The sequence below is a fragment of the Mustela erminea genome, chromosome 15, assembly GCF_009829155.1.
Source record: "Mustela erminea isolate mMusErm1 chromosome 15, mMusErm1.Pri, whole genome shotgun sequence".
Lineage (NCBI taxonomy): Eukaryota > Metazoa > Chordata > Mammalia > Carnivora > Mustelidae > Mustela > Mustela erminea.
Window position 1 is genome coordinate 76,679,660 of NC_045628.1, and position 11,269 is coordinate 76,690,928.

Consider the following 11,269-nt stretch of genomic DNA (forward strand, 5'->3'; position numbering starts at 1 on the left):
TCTCTTAATGCAAGTCAAGGTCTTGCACGAACAATTTCTTTCAATAAATTTAAACAGTGCAGAAGTAGGAAAAAAATAATTTCTCCTTCATTCGTTCAATCCCATCCCTCTGGGATACCAATATTAACACCCCGGTCCATATTATTCCAAGAACATTCTGTGTTTACACAAATATATATTATATACCATCTCAGACTTCCTTTTTCCTTCCTTTAAACAAAACAAAGCAAAATAAATTCATACTTTGAGGGGCTCCTGGGTGGCTCAGTGGGTTGGAGCCTCTGCCTTCGGCTCAGGTCATGATCCCAGGGTCCTGGGATTTAGCCCGGCATGGGGCTCTCTGCTCCATGGGGAGACTGCTTCCTCCTATCTCTCTGTTGGCCTCTCTGCCTACTACTTGTAATCTCTGTCTGTCAAATAAATAATTTTTTTAATAAAAAATCTTTTTAAAAAGTCATACTTTGAGTTGCTTTTATCATTGAATAATATACCATGGGCATTTTCCCAGCTCATTACACGTAAAGTCGACGGATTCTTTTTAGTGATCACTGCATTTTGTAAATTTAGATATACTAGAATTGTGTTCATTTATTCAACAATTTCTTAAAAAAAAAAAGATTTTACTTATTTATTTGACAGAACACAAGCAAGGGGAGTTGGAGAGGGAGAAGTAGGCTTTCTGCTGAGCTGGGAGCCTGATGCAAGGCTGGATTCCAGGACCCTGGGATCATGACCTGAGCTGAATGCAGACACTTAACTGACTGGGCTATCCAGGCGCCCCCAAACATATCTCTCTCTCTCTCTCTCTCTCTCTCTCTCTCTTTTTTTTAAACCTCTGTTTACATTCTAGTGGGAGAGATTGAAAATAACTGTATTTATTTAATGACTTCCCTACTGAGGGATATTCAAGTTGTTGTCAGTGTTTTGCTATTATAAACAGTGGAAAGGTAACCATCTTTTAACATACATGTTTCTATATCTTTGTATTTTTAAAGGCTAGACTACTTAACTTGGAAATGCTAAATCAAAGAACATGCCCATTTTTTTGCTTTACTAAATATAGTCATTGTTTTCTGAAACGGTTTGGCAAGTCACACTACCATCACAAGAGTCCCCATTTCTCCTTAGCCTCTTTGCATTAGAGATCACCTTCCAAATATTTGTTAATCTGATGTACAGAAAATGGTATAATTTAACTTTACATTCCATGATTCTTAAACAGGTTAAGCGTATTTTCATGTGTTTATTGGGCATTTGTATTTTCTGTATTTGCTTGAATCAATTTTTTTTATAAAGATTTATTTATTTATTTGAAAGACAGAGATCACAAGTAGGCCGAGAGTCAGAGCAGAGAGAGAGGGGGAAGCAGGCTCCCTGCCGAGCAGAGAGCCCGATGAGGGCTCGATTCCAGGACCCTGGGATCATGACCCAAGCCAAAGGCAGAGGCTTTAATGCACTGAGCCACCCAGGCGCCCCTTGAATCAATTTTTTAAAAAATAGTAAACAGAAGGAAAAGAAATGGAGTACTTCTATATCCCAGGTTTTGTGCTTGATTTTTTTTTTAAGATTTTATTTATCTGTTTGACAGAGAGACAGCAAAGGAGAGAGAGAGAGGATACAAGCAGAGGGAGTGGGAGAGGGAGAAGCAGGCTTCCCGCTGAGCAAGGAGCCCCATTTAATGTGGGGACCAATCCCAGGACCCTGGGATCATGGCCTGAGCTGAAGGCAGACGCTGGTTCCCCCTGTGCTTGATTCTTTAACTTAAATTATTTGATTTAATCTTTGCAATAACCAGCATCTACTCCTGAAGATAGATTCTAATCTAGGCCTATCTGACATCAAATATCATGCTGTTAAACCAGTATTGAGGACTCCTGGGTGGCTCAGTCGCTTAAGCAGCTAAGCCTCTGCCATTGGCTCAGGTCATAAACCCAGGGTCCCAGGGTCCTGGGATGGAGCCCAGCATCAGGCTCCCTGCTCAGCAGGAAGCCTGCTTCTCCCTCTCCCACGTCCCCTGCTTGTGTTCCCTTTCTCACTGTGTCTCTCTCTGTCAAATAAATAAATAAATAAATAAAATCTTTTAAAAAAATGAATTAAAAAAATAAACCGGTGTTAATAAACCAGTCTGGCCTCTGAATGTAGCAGACTTTCCAGGTATAAAGACAAAGTAAGAAATTATGGGGGTGCCTGGGTGGCTCAGTCAGTTGAACTTCTGACTCTTCATCTCAGCTCAGGTCTTGATCTCAGGGTTATAAGTTCAAGCTCTGCATTGGGCTCCACACCTGGTTTGGAACCTACTAAAATTAAAAAAAAAAAAAAAAAAAAAAGAAAAAGAAAGAAATTATGAAGAAAACAATGGATAGCTATCAATAACATCATTTCAGGGGCACCTGGCCGGCTCAATTAGTGGAGCACGCGAGACTCTTGATCTCTAGGGCTTTGAGTTCAAGCCCCACGTTGGGAGTGAAGATTACTTAAAAAGAAACTCTTTAAAACAAGCAAATGAACACAGCATTTCAAAAATTTAAAAGCAAATAAAAAATGACAAAAGTATTTGCTACAAAAATGACAAGAGCATTGGTTGTTTTTTGGTTTTGTTTTAGGATTTTATTTATTTATTTGACAAAGACAGTGAGAAAGGGAACACAAACAGGGGGAGTGGGAGATGGAAAACAGGCCTCCCACCGAGCAGAGAGTCTGATCTGGGGCTCCATCCCAGGACCCTGGGATCATGAACAGAGCCGAAGGCAGACGCTTAAGGACTAAGCCACCTAGGTGCCTCGACAAGAGCATTGTTATCCTTTTTTTTTTTTTTTAATAATAAAGTTTTTTATGTATTCACTGGGGAGAGACAGAGAAAGTGAGCGAGAGAACACAAGCAGGGGGAGGTTCAGAGGGTGAGGGAGAAGCAGATTCCCCACGGAGCGGGGTGCTGGATTCCCAGGATCCCAGGATCATGACCCGAGCCAAAGGCACGCTTACTGACTAAGCTACCCAGGCACCGGGAGAGCTGTTATCCTTAATATATAAATAATTCAACGCAACATGATAAGAGAAACACTAGACTTGTAAAGAATGATCATCAAATAACATAAAACTTTAAAAAAATCAGATACTCAAGCCTGGTGAAGATGTGATAGTAGAAGCATCTGCTGAGCTGACTGGGCTTAGGGTCCAAGATCTCATAATATAATTCAGGTCCAGGTGGATATTAGGCTTCTTGAGTGAAGGGTCTGCTTGATAAGAAAACTTAGGAATTAAAGAGATAAATTTTCTTCTACTCCTCCCTCAAATAAACCCAACATACAGTGCTGGGACAGGTATAAGATATCCGCTATACATACTCCTGTGCTAAAGTGGAGAAAACAGAAACACACAGCAGTCATTGGTTTATATTAATTCGAAATCTGCCCGAGCCTAGGTTGCCCACATCTTGATTAGGACTCTGTCTTGCCCTCTGGGAGTGACCAGCCAGGGCTTTCCCTCTACCCTGTTGGTTTTTGTTCCCATTCTCTGAGTCACCCTTCCTTTTTTCATGGAAAGTAGTCAATGTTTGCAGTATTTTCAGCCTGCTTTCTGCATAGAAGTTTTGGGAGCCAAAGGCCTCATTTCATCTTATACTATCTCTGTTCCTTTCCATTGAAGATGATGTAATTACTTTGAAATCCTTGTGGATGTCTCTTGTCTCAATTTATAAAACTATTCCATTAAATGAAATTACTCACACATCTCTGAGACAAGTCTTTCTCTACCTTGAGTCCCCCTGAAGCCATTGTACAAAAATGGTTTTAAGATTTTTTTTTTTAACATTTTAAAAAAGATTTTATTTATTTATTTGACAGAGAAAGACACAGCAAGAGAGGGAACACAAGCAGGGGGAGTGGAAAAGGGAGAAGCCGGCTTCCCGCTGAAGAGGGAGCCCGATGCGGGACTCCATCCCAGGACCCTGGAATCATGACCTGAAGGCAGACACTTAACTACTGAACCACCCAGGCATGCTGCTTTTAAGATTTTTAGAAGCTCTGGGCACCTGGGTGGCTCAGATGATTAAGTGTCTGCCTTGGGCTCAGATCATGATCCCAGGGTCCTGGAATGGAGCCCCGCATCGGCCTCCCTGCTCGATGGAGAGCCTGCTTCTCCCTCTCCCTCTGCTGCTCTCCCTGCTTGTGCTTTCTCGCTTTCTCTGTCAAATAAGTAAACAAAATCTTTTTTGGTTTTTTTTTTTTTTTAGATTTGTAGAAGCTCTGTTGTTTAACAGAGATTATTTGTAAGGCTTGTCCCAAAATCCTTATTAGGCTGAAGAGGTCCAGAATACGCCATCTTAAAATATGCCAGTTTGCCTTAAGGATTATGTTGAGCCCAAGGGAGTTCAGTCAGCAGGTCCAGGGAGAGGTCTTTTTCCTTCCCTTTCCTACCTAAAAGTAGGACACACGTTTTCCCGTTGTGAAGGTATTCCCCGCCCACCCCCGAACCAGGAAGAGGAGAGTCAGCCAGAAGTTGAGTCTGCATGAACAAACCTTACTAAAATAACCTTAATCTGGGGCGCCTAGGTGGCTCAGTGGGTTGTGCCTCTGCCTTCAGCTCAGGTTATGATCTCAGGGTCCTGGGATCCAGCCCCACATCTGGCTCTCAGCTCAGTGGGGAGCCTGTTCCCCCACCCCCGCCGCGTGTCTCTCTGCCTACTTGTGATCTCAGTCTGTCAAATAAATAAATAAAATCTTTTAAAAAATAACCTTAATCTTCCATGAGTTTCCCTCATGTACTTCTCTGCCATGTCGCTCCGCCACAACTCCTCATCCCTCCCCTTGGTAAATGGTATTTAGCCCCATCCTCAACTCTAGTCACTCCTTTTTGAGTTTCACTTTTTCTCTGTGAACTCTCATGCAGACAATATTTTAACCAAATTTGTTTTCTTACTCTCTAGTTCATGTATCTTGTCAGCTAAATTAGAAGGCTCCCGGGTACTGGGAGAGAGGGAAAGAGAAGAAAGAGGGAAAATTTTCCTTCTCTCTGGCCTTTGATCTAGTTGACATTTTCAGGTCTAGGAAGAACTGGTCTTATACTGTCCTTGGGTCTGAACAAAGGACTGATAGTCATACTCCTGGCTTCATTTTTATTCTGAAAACACATTTTCCAGGCAGTGCCCTGGATTTGACCTCTGCTCAGAGGTCATTTCTTATTTTGAGAATCCTTTGCTGGATAAGTTTTGGTGACGCCCTCCACTTTCCTCTTAATTTCAATTGAAAACGGGGCCGTATTCTTTAGCTCATTTTTCTCCTTTTATACAGACAGCTAGGATAAGTTGGTGGTACCTTTATTACCCTGTTCAGGAGTCTCCTCAGCTAGATTACTGAGTTTATGAAGTACATTGCCTATTTTCCACGCTCTCCCAGGTGACAGCGTTAACAAACACTTTGCTGATACACATCAAATATCTTCTTTCCTTCAGGGAATAGTAGCTGTGTTTTCTCCACTATATCTAGAGTCTCAGCTGGGAAATCTGGGGTGGGGGGTGGCTGGAATCATTTGGAGGCTTCTGTGTTCATATATCTGATACCTTGTTTGAGGTGACTTGAAGTCTAGGCCCAGCTGGAACTGTCAGTTGAAGTCTCTATACTTGATCTTTTCATGTGGCTTGGGATTCCTCACTGCCTGGTGGCCACAGGGTCCTCAGACTTCTTACATGGTGGCCCAGGGGTCCAGGAGCATATGTTCCCAGCAAACAATACAGAAGCTATATGGCCTTTAATGACCTAATCACCCAAGTCCTTTCTACCATATTATGTTGGTCAAAGAAGCCATAAGTCCATCCAGATTCAAGGGAGGGACCACACCAATACTCTATTTCTTGATGGGAAGTCTGTCAAAAAATGTGTGGTTGTGCTTTAAAATAGCCATGAGCACACGCATGTATTTACTATGTACATAGAACGCAGACTGAGAGGAAACATACCAAAATATGAGTGATTAAGAGAGAATATCACTGCTGTGGTTTTAGGGGGGAATTTTGATAGTTTTTCTTTTCCTTAGATTCTTCTATATTTTCCAAGTTCTCTATAATTATAATATATTTATTTTTAATAAATAATTATTTTATGTTTTATTTTTTATTATGATGAATTTAAGGGACATTCAAAAGGCAAATAGTATAAGAAACTCCCATGTACCCATCACCTAGCTTCAATAATGATCAACTCACAGCCCATCTTATTTCATTCTTATCTCCTTAATATTCTGAAGGAAATGCAAAGCATCATATCAGTTCATCTCTAAATGTTTTAGAGTGTATCTTTAAAAGATATGGACACCTGGGGGTGCCTAGCTGGGTCAGTAGGTAGGGCATGTGACACTTGATCTTAGTCTTAGGAGTTTGAGCCCCACATGGGGCATAGAGACTACTTAAAAAAAATAGCAAACAATAATAAAAAAAAGATATGGACACTTTTACCAGTATTACATACAAAAAATAATACTTCTAAAAAAATAATACTTCTGCAGAGCAAAGTCAACTATATGGAAGAAATATCCAAACTCTATGAAGAACTCATTCAACAGATCCATAGAGTATATTGGCATCAGGGGAGGGAAAAGAAAGAAGGAAACAAATGTGCTGGAAAATCATAATCTAACAATGAAAAAACAGCAATAAGCATAAATGACAGGAAGAGAAGAAGAGAGATGATAGTTATATTGAATTCATTCATGTTTATTCCTTTAGTGAGTCACTCTCTGTTTACTGAGCCCCTGACAAACACAAGACTCTGTGCTGTGTATTACAGCATACATAAAACCATTAAATGAAAGTTAAGATGGAAAGAGGAAATACGGGGCGCCTGGGTGGCTCAGCTGGTTAAGCATCTGCCTTCAGCTCAGGTCATGACCCCAGGGTCCTGGGATCGAGCCCCACATCAGGATCCCTGCTTGGCAGGGAGCATGCTTCCCCCTCTCCCTCTGCCTGTCTCTCTGCCTACTTATGATCTCTCTCTGTCAAATAAATAAATAAAATCTTAAAAAAAAGAAAAAGGAAAGAGGAGATATTTGAAAAAGAAGTATGGATTTCTTTACATACTTCCCTGGACATTTATTTAGCTAAGCGTGTCGCAGAATTGTAGGACAGAACACAGTGAAAAGAATGGGATAAAGTAGGCTTTTTTGGATGATGAAGCATCTCAGAGGTTACTCGAGAGCTGTGATGTCTGTTCCTGGCCAGTGCTCAGGGACAGAGTCTTCAGTTGAAGGGCTTAACAGCTAACATTTGCAAGGAACTAATTTAAGGAATTTTTACAAATTTTAAGTAGTTAACACATTAAATTTTTAAAAATTGTATGTTTATTTGACAGAGAGATGGAGAGAGATCACAAGTAGGCAGAAATTTTGATTTTGATTTAACAGGCAGACCTATTAATTTATTTTTAAAGTATATCTATTTTTTCTTCCAAATGTAACACAGCATTGTGAAAAATATAAACCATCAGAAATAAAAATTATTAGGAGTGAAATCCCCCAAAATCACTATTAAAGTTCTACTAAATTTGTCTAGATTCATAACATTCTTTTTTCTACTTGCAAACATTTGTAAAACGCTGAACTTCTTTGACAAAAAAGAATTTCTTCTTTGGAACCTAGCTGATGATAGCTAACATTTACCAATAGAAATTAAGTCATTTGCCTAGGACCACACATCTGGTAAATGGTGTATCAATAATTCAAACCCAGGGGTGCCTGGATGGCTCAACTGGTAGAGCATGTTGATCTTGGAGACTGTGAGTTCAAGCCCCACTCTGGGGTTAGAGTTTACTTAAGGGTACAAAAAAGAAGAATTCAAATTCAGACAGTCCAACTTTAGGGTACATACTACAAAAAGCAGTGTTCTTGGACAGAACTATAATTCGATCTGCATATGAATTTTAATTTTTTTTAAAGATTTTATTTATTTATTTGACAGAGAGAAAGATCACAAGTAGGCAGAGAGGCAGACAGAGAAAGAGGGGGAAGCAGGCTCCCTGCTGAGCAGAGAGCCCAATGCAAGGCTCAATCCCAGGACCCTGAGATTATGACCTGAGCCGAAGGCAATGGCTTAACCCACTGAGCCACCCAGGTGCCCCTGAATTTTAATTTTTTTGTAGTCATATTAAAAAGAAGTAAAAAAAAAAAAGTTGGAACTGATGTTAATATATTTATTTAGCCTAATATACCTTAATTATTATCATTTTAATATGTAAATAATATGAAAACCATTATTTGTTTCACATTAAATTTTACATGCATTTTGCATTGTCAGCATATCTGAGTTTGGCATAGCCACATTTCTTTAAAAATTTATCTATTAGATGGGGCGCCTAGGTGGCTCAGTGGGTTAAAGCCTCTGCCTTCAGCTCAGGTCATGATCCCAGGGTCGTGGGATCCGGCTCCTCATCAGGCTGTCTGCCCAGCAAGCAACCTGCTTCCCCACCCCCTCTCTGCCTGCCTCTCTGCCACCTTGTGATCTCTGTCAAATAAATAAATAAAATCTTTTTAAAAAATTATCTATTAGAGAGAGAGAGAGAGAGAAAATGCAAGTGGGGGAGGGGGGATCAGAAGGAGAGAATCTTCGAGCAGACCTCCTCCTAAGCAGGAAGCCTCACCCAACCCTCCTGGGAGTGGGGGTCAATCTCACAGCCCATGAGATCATGTCTCCAGCTGAAACCAAGTCCCATGTTTACCCCACTGAACCACCCAGGTGCCCCACAGCATAGCCACATTTCAAGTGCTGAGTAGCCACGTGTGGTTGGTGGCTACTCCATGAACAATGCAGAGCCAGGCAGTTTCATCTGTTCCTTCAGTAGGTGTTTCCTGCAGGCCCATTATGAGCCGAGCACCATGTTAGGTGCTGGGGAATCAGTGATGAGTGAGACCCAGAGCTTACTGGAAAACCAATAGAGCAAATAAGTCCACGCTACATACCAGAATATGTGAGATTGTGGGCACTGCTATAAAAAAAGGAGAGAGAAAGAGACAGATGTGGAGAATTACTAGAGATATTACTTGAGATAAGGTGTCCAGGAAAGAGATTTTTGCAAAGATGACACTGGAATCGAGAGCTGGGTGGGGGAAAGCAACAGTAATACCACCACCAAGAAGCTAATTCTTTTGGAGAGTTTATTATATTCCAGGTGCCGCTCCAAGTGTTTTCCATACAGGAGCTCATTTCATCTCCCAAACCCCAAGAAACTGGGTCTATTATTATCCCCATTTTCCAGATGAGGAGACCAAAGCAGAAGATGTTAAGTAAGCTGCCCAAGTTTACACAGTAACAGTGAAGGAGCCCCTGGGGCAGACCTCAGGAAGAAGTGCTCAGGCAGAGGGATGAGAGTGTATAAGTCTCAGGGACTGTGGCAGGCCACGTAATGCACCCCCCTCCACTGGCACCGTTTCTGGGTCCTGATCCATGGCACCTGTGAACGTTGCAAAAGGGGACTTTGCAGATGTGATTAACTTAAGGATCTTGAAGTGGGGAGATTATCCTGGGTTATCAGGATGGGCCCAGCGTCATCATTACGGTTCTCAGAAGAGGCATGCAGAGGGAGATTTGGTGACAGATTGTGATGACTAAGAAGAGAGAGGTTTAGTGACTGAAGAAAGGGCCAGGAGCCAAGGAATGCAGGTGTCCTCTAGAAGCCTGGAGCAAGGAAACAGCCTCTCCCCTGCAGCCTTGAGCAGGAGTGCTGACACCTTGATTTTAGATTTCTGACCTTCAGGACTGTAAGAGAATAAATCAGTGTCATTTCAAGCCACTGAGTTTGTGGGGATTTTTTAATTTAATTAAAAAAAATTTTAAATTTAGTGACTCAACATATAGTGTATTATTTGTTTCAGAGGTACAGGTCTGTGGTTCATCAGTCTTATATAATACCCAGTGCTCATTATAACACATACCCTCCCCAATATCCATCACCCAGTTATCCTCACCCAGTTATCACCCAATATCCTCCACCCCTCTCCCCTCCAGCAACCTTCAGTTTGTTTGGTTTGTCTCCCTCTCTGGTTTTGCCTTGTTTCATTTTTAACTCCCTTCCCCGATGACTGATCCTCTGCCTTGTTTCTTAAGTTCCATATATCAGTGAGATCATATGATAGTTGTCTTTCTCTGATTGACTTATTTCGCTTAGCATAATATGCTCTAGTTCCATCCACATCATTGCAAATGGCAAGATTTCATTTTTGATGGCTGTGTAATATTCCATTTTATATCTATCTATCTATCTATCTATATATCACATCTTCTTTATCTACATCTGTCAATGGACATCTGGGCTCTTTTCATAGTTTGGCTATTGTGGACACTGGGGTGCATGTACCCCTTTGGATCACAACATTTATATTTTTAGGATAAATACCCAATAGTACAATTGCTGGGTGGTAGGGAAGCTCTATTTTCAACTTTTTGAGGAACTTCCATACTGTTTTACAGAGTGGTTGCATCAGCTTGCATTCCCACCAACAGTGTAGGAGGGTTCCCCTTTCTCCGCATCCTCCCCAACATCTCACATTTCCTGACTTGTTAATTTTAGCCATTCTGACTGGGGTGAGGTGGTATCTTGCTGTGGCTTTGATTTGTATCTCCCTGGTGCCAAGTGATGTTGAGCACTTTTTCATGTGTCTATTGGCCATCTGCATGTCTTCTTTGCAGAAATATCTGTTCATGTCTTCTGCCCCTTTCTTAGTTGGATTATTTGTTCTTTGGGTATTGAGTTTGATAAGTTCTTTTTGATCCCCAATAAATGATCTCTGTCTGTCAAATAAATAAATAAAATCTTTAAAAAAAAAATAAAGTTCCCTTCACCAAAGCAACTCTCTCTCCAAGCAACTTTTACCTTGTCTTCTCTGGCCCACTTCTGACTGCCACAGAAGGGTAGAGCCCTATCTCACCACCACCACACTCTCACACCCTAGGAAGACTTCCCATTCCCTTCCAGTCAGTTTGACCTTGAACTGCTCCATCTGATGGTGTCCTAAATCAGACCATCTTCCCAAGTATGATGCAGTTTGAGCCCACATCAGTATTTCTGGTCGTTGAGGCTCTATGGGTCAGCCAGTGATTAATGAGGTGAAGAAAGGTTTACCGAATTTTAAGAGCAGACCTACTTGTAAACAGCTATGCTTGTTACATTGCCTGTAGGAAAAGTGACAACAATTTAGTCAATGTTTTTTAATTTTTTAAGAAGTATTTAAATTTCCTCAGATTTTTTAAAAGAAATTTATTTATTTATTTGACAGAGATAAAGAGTAC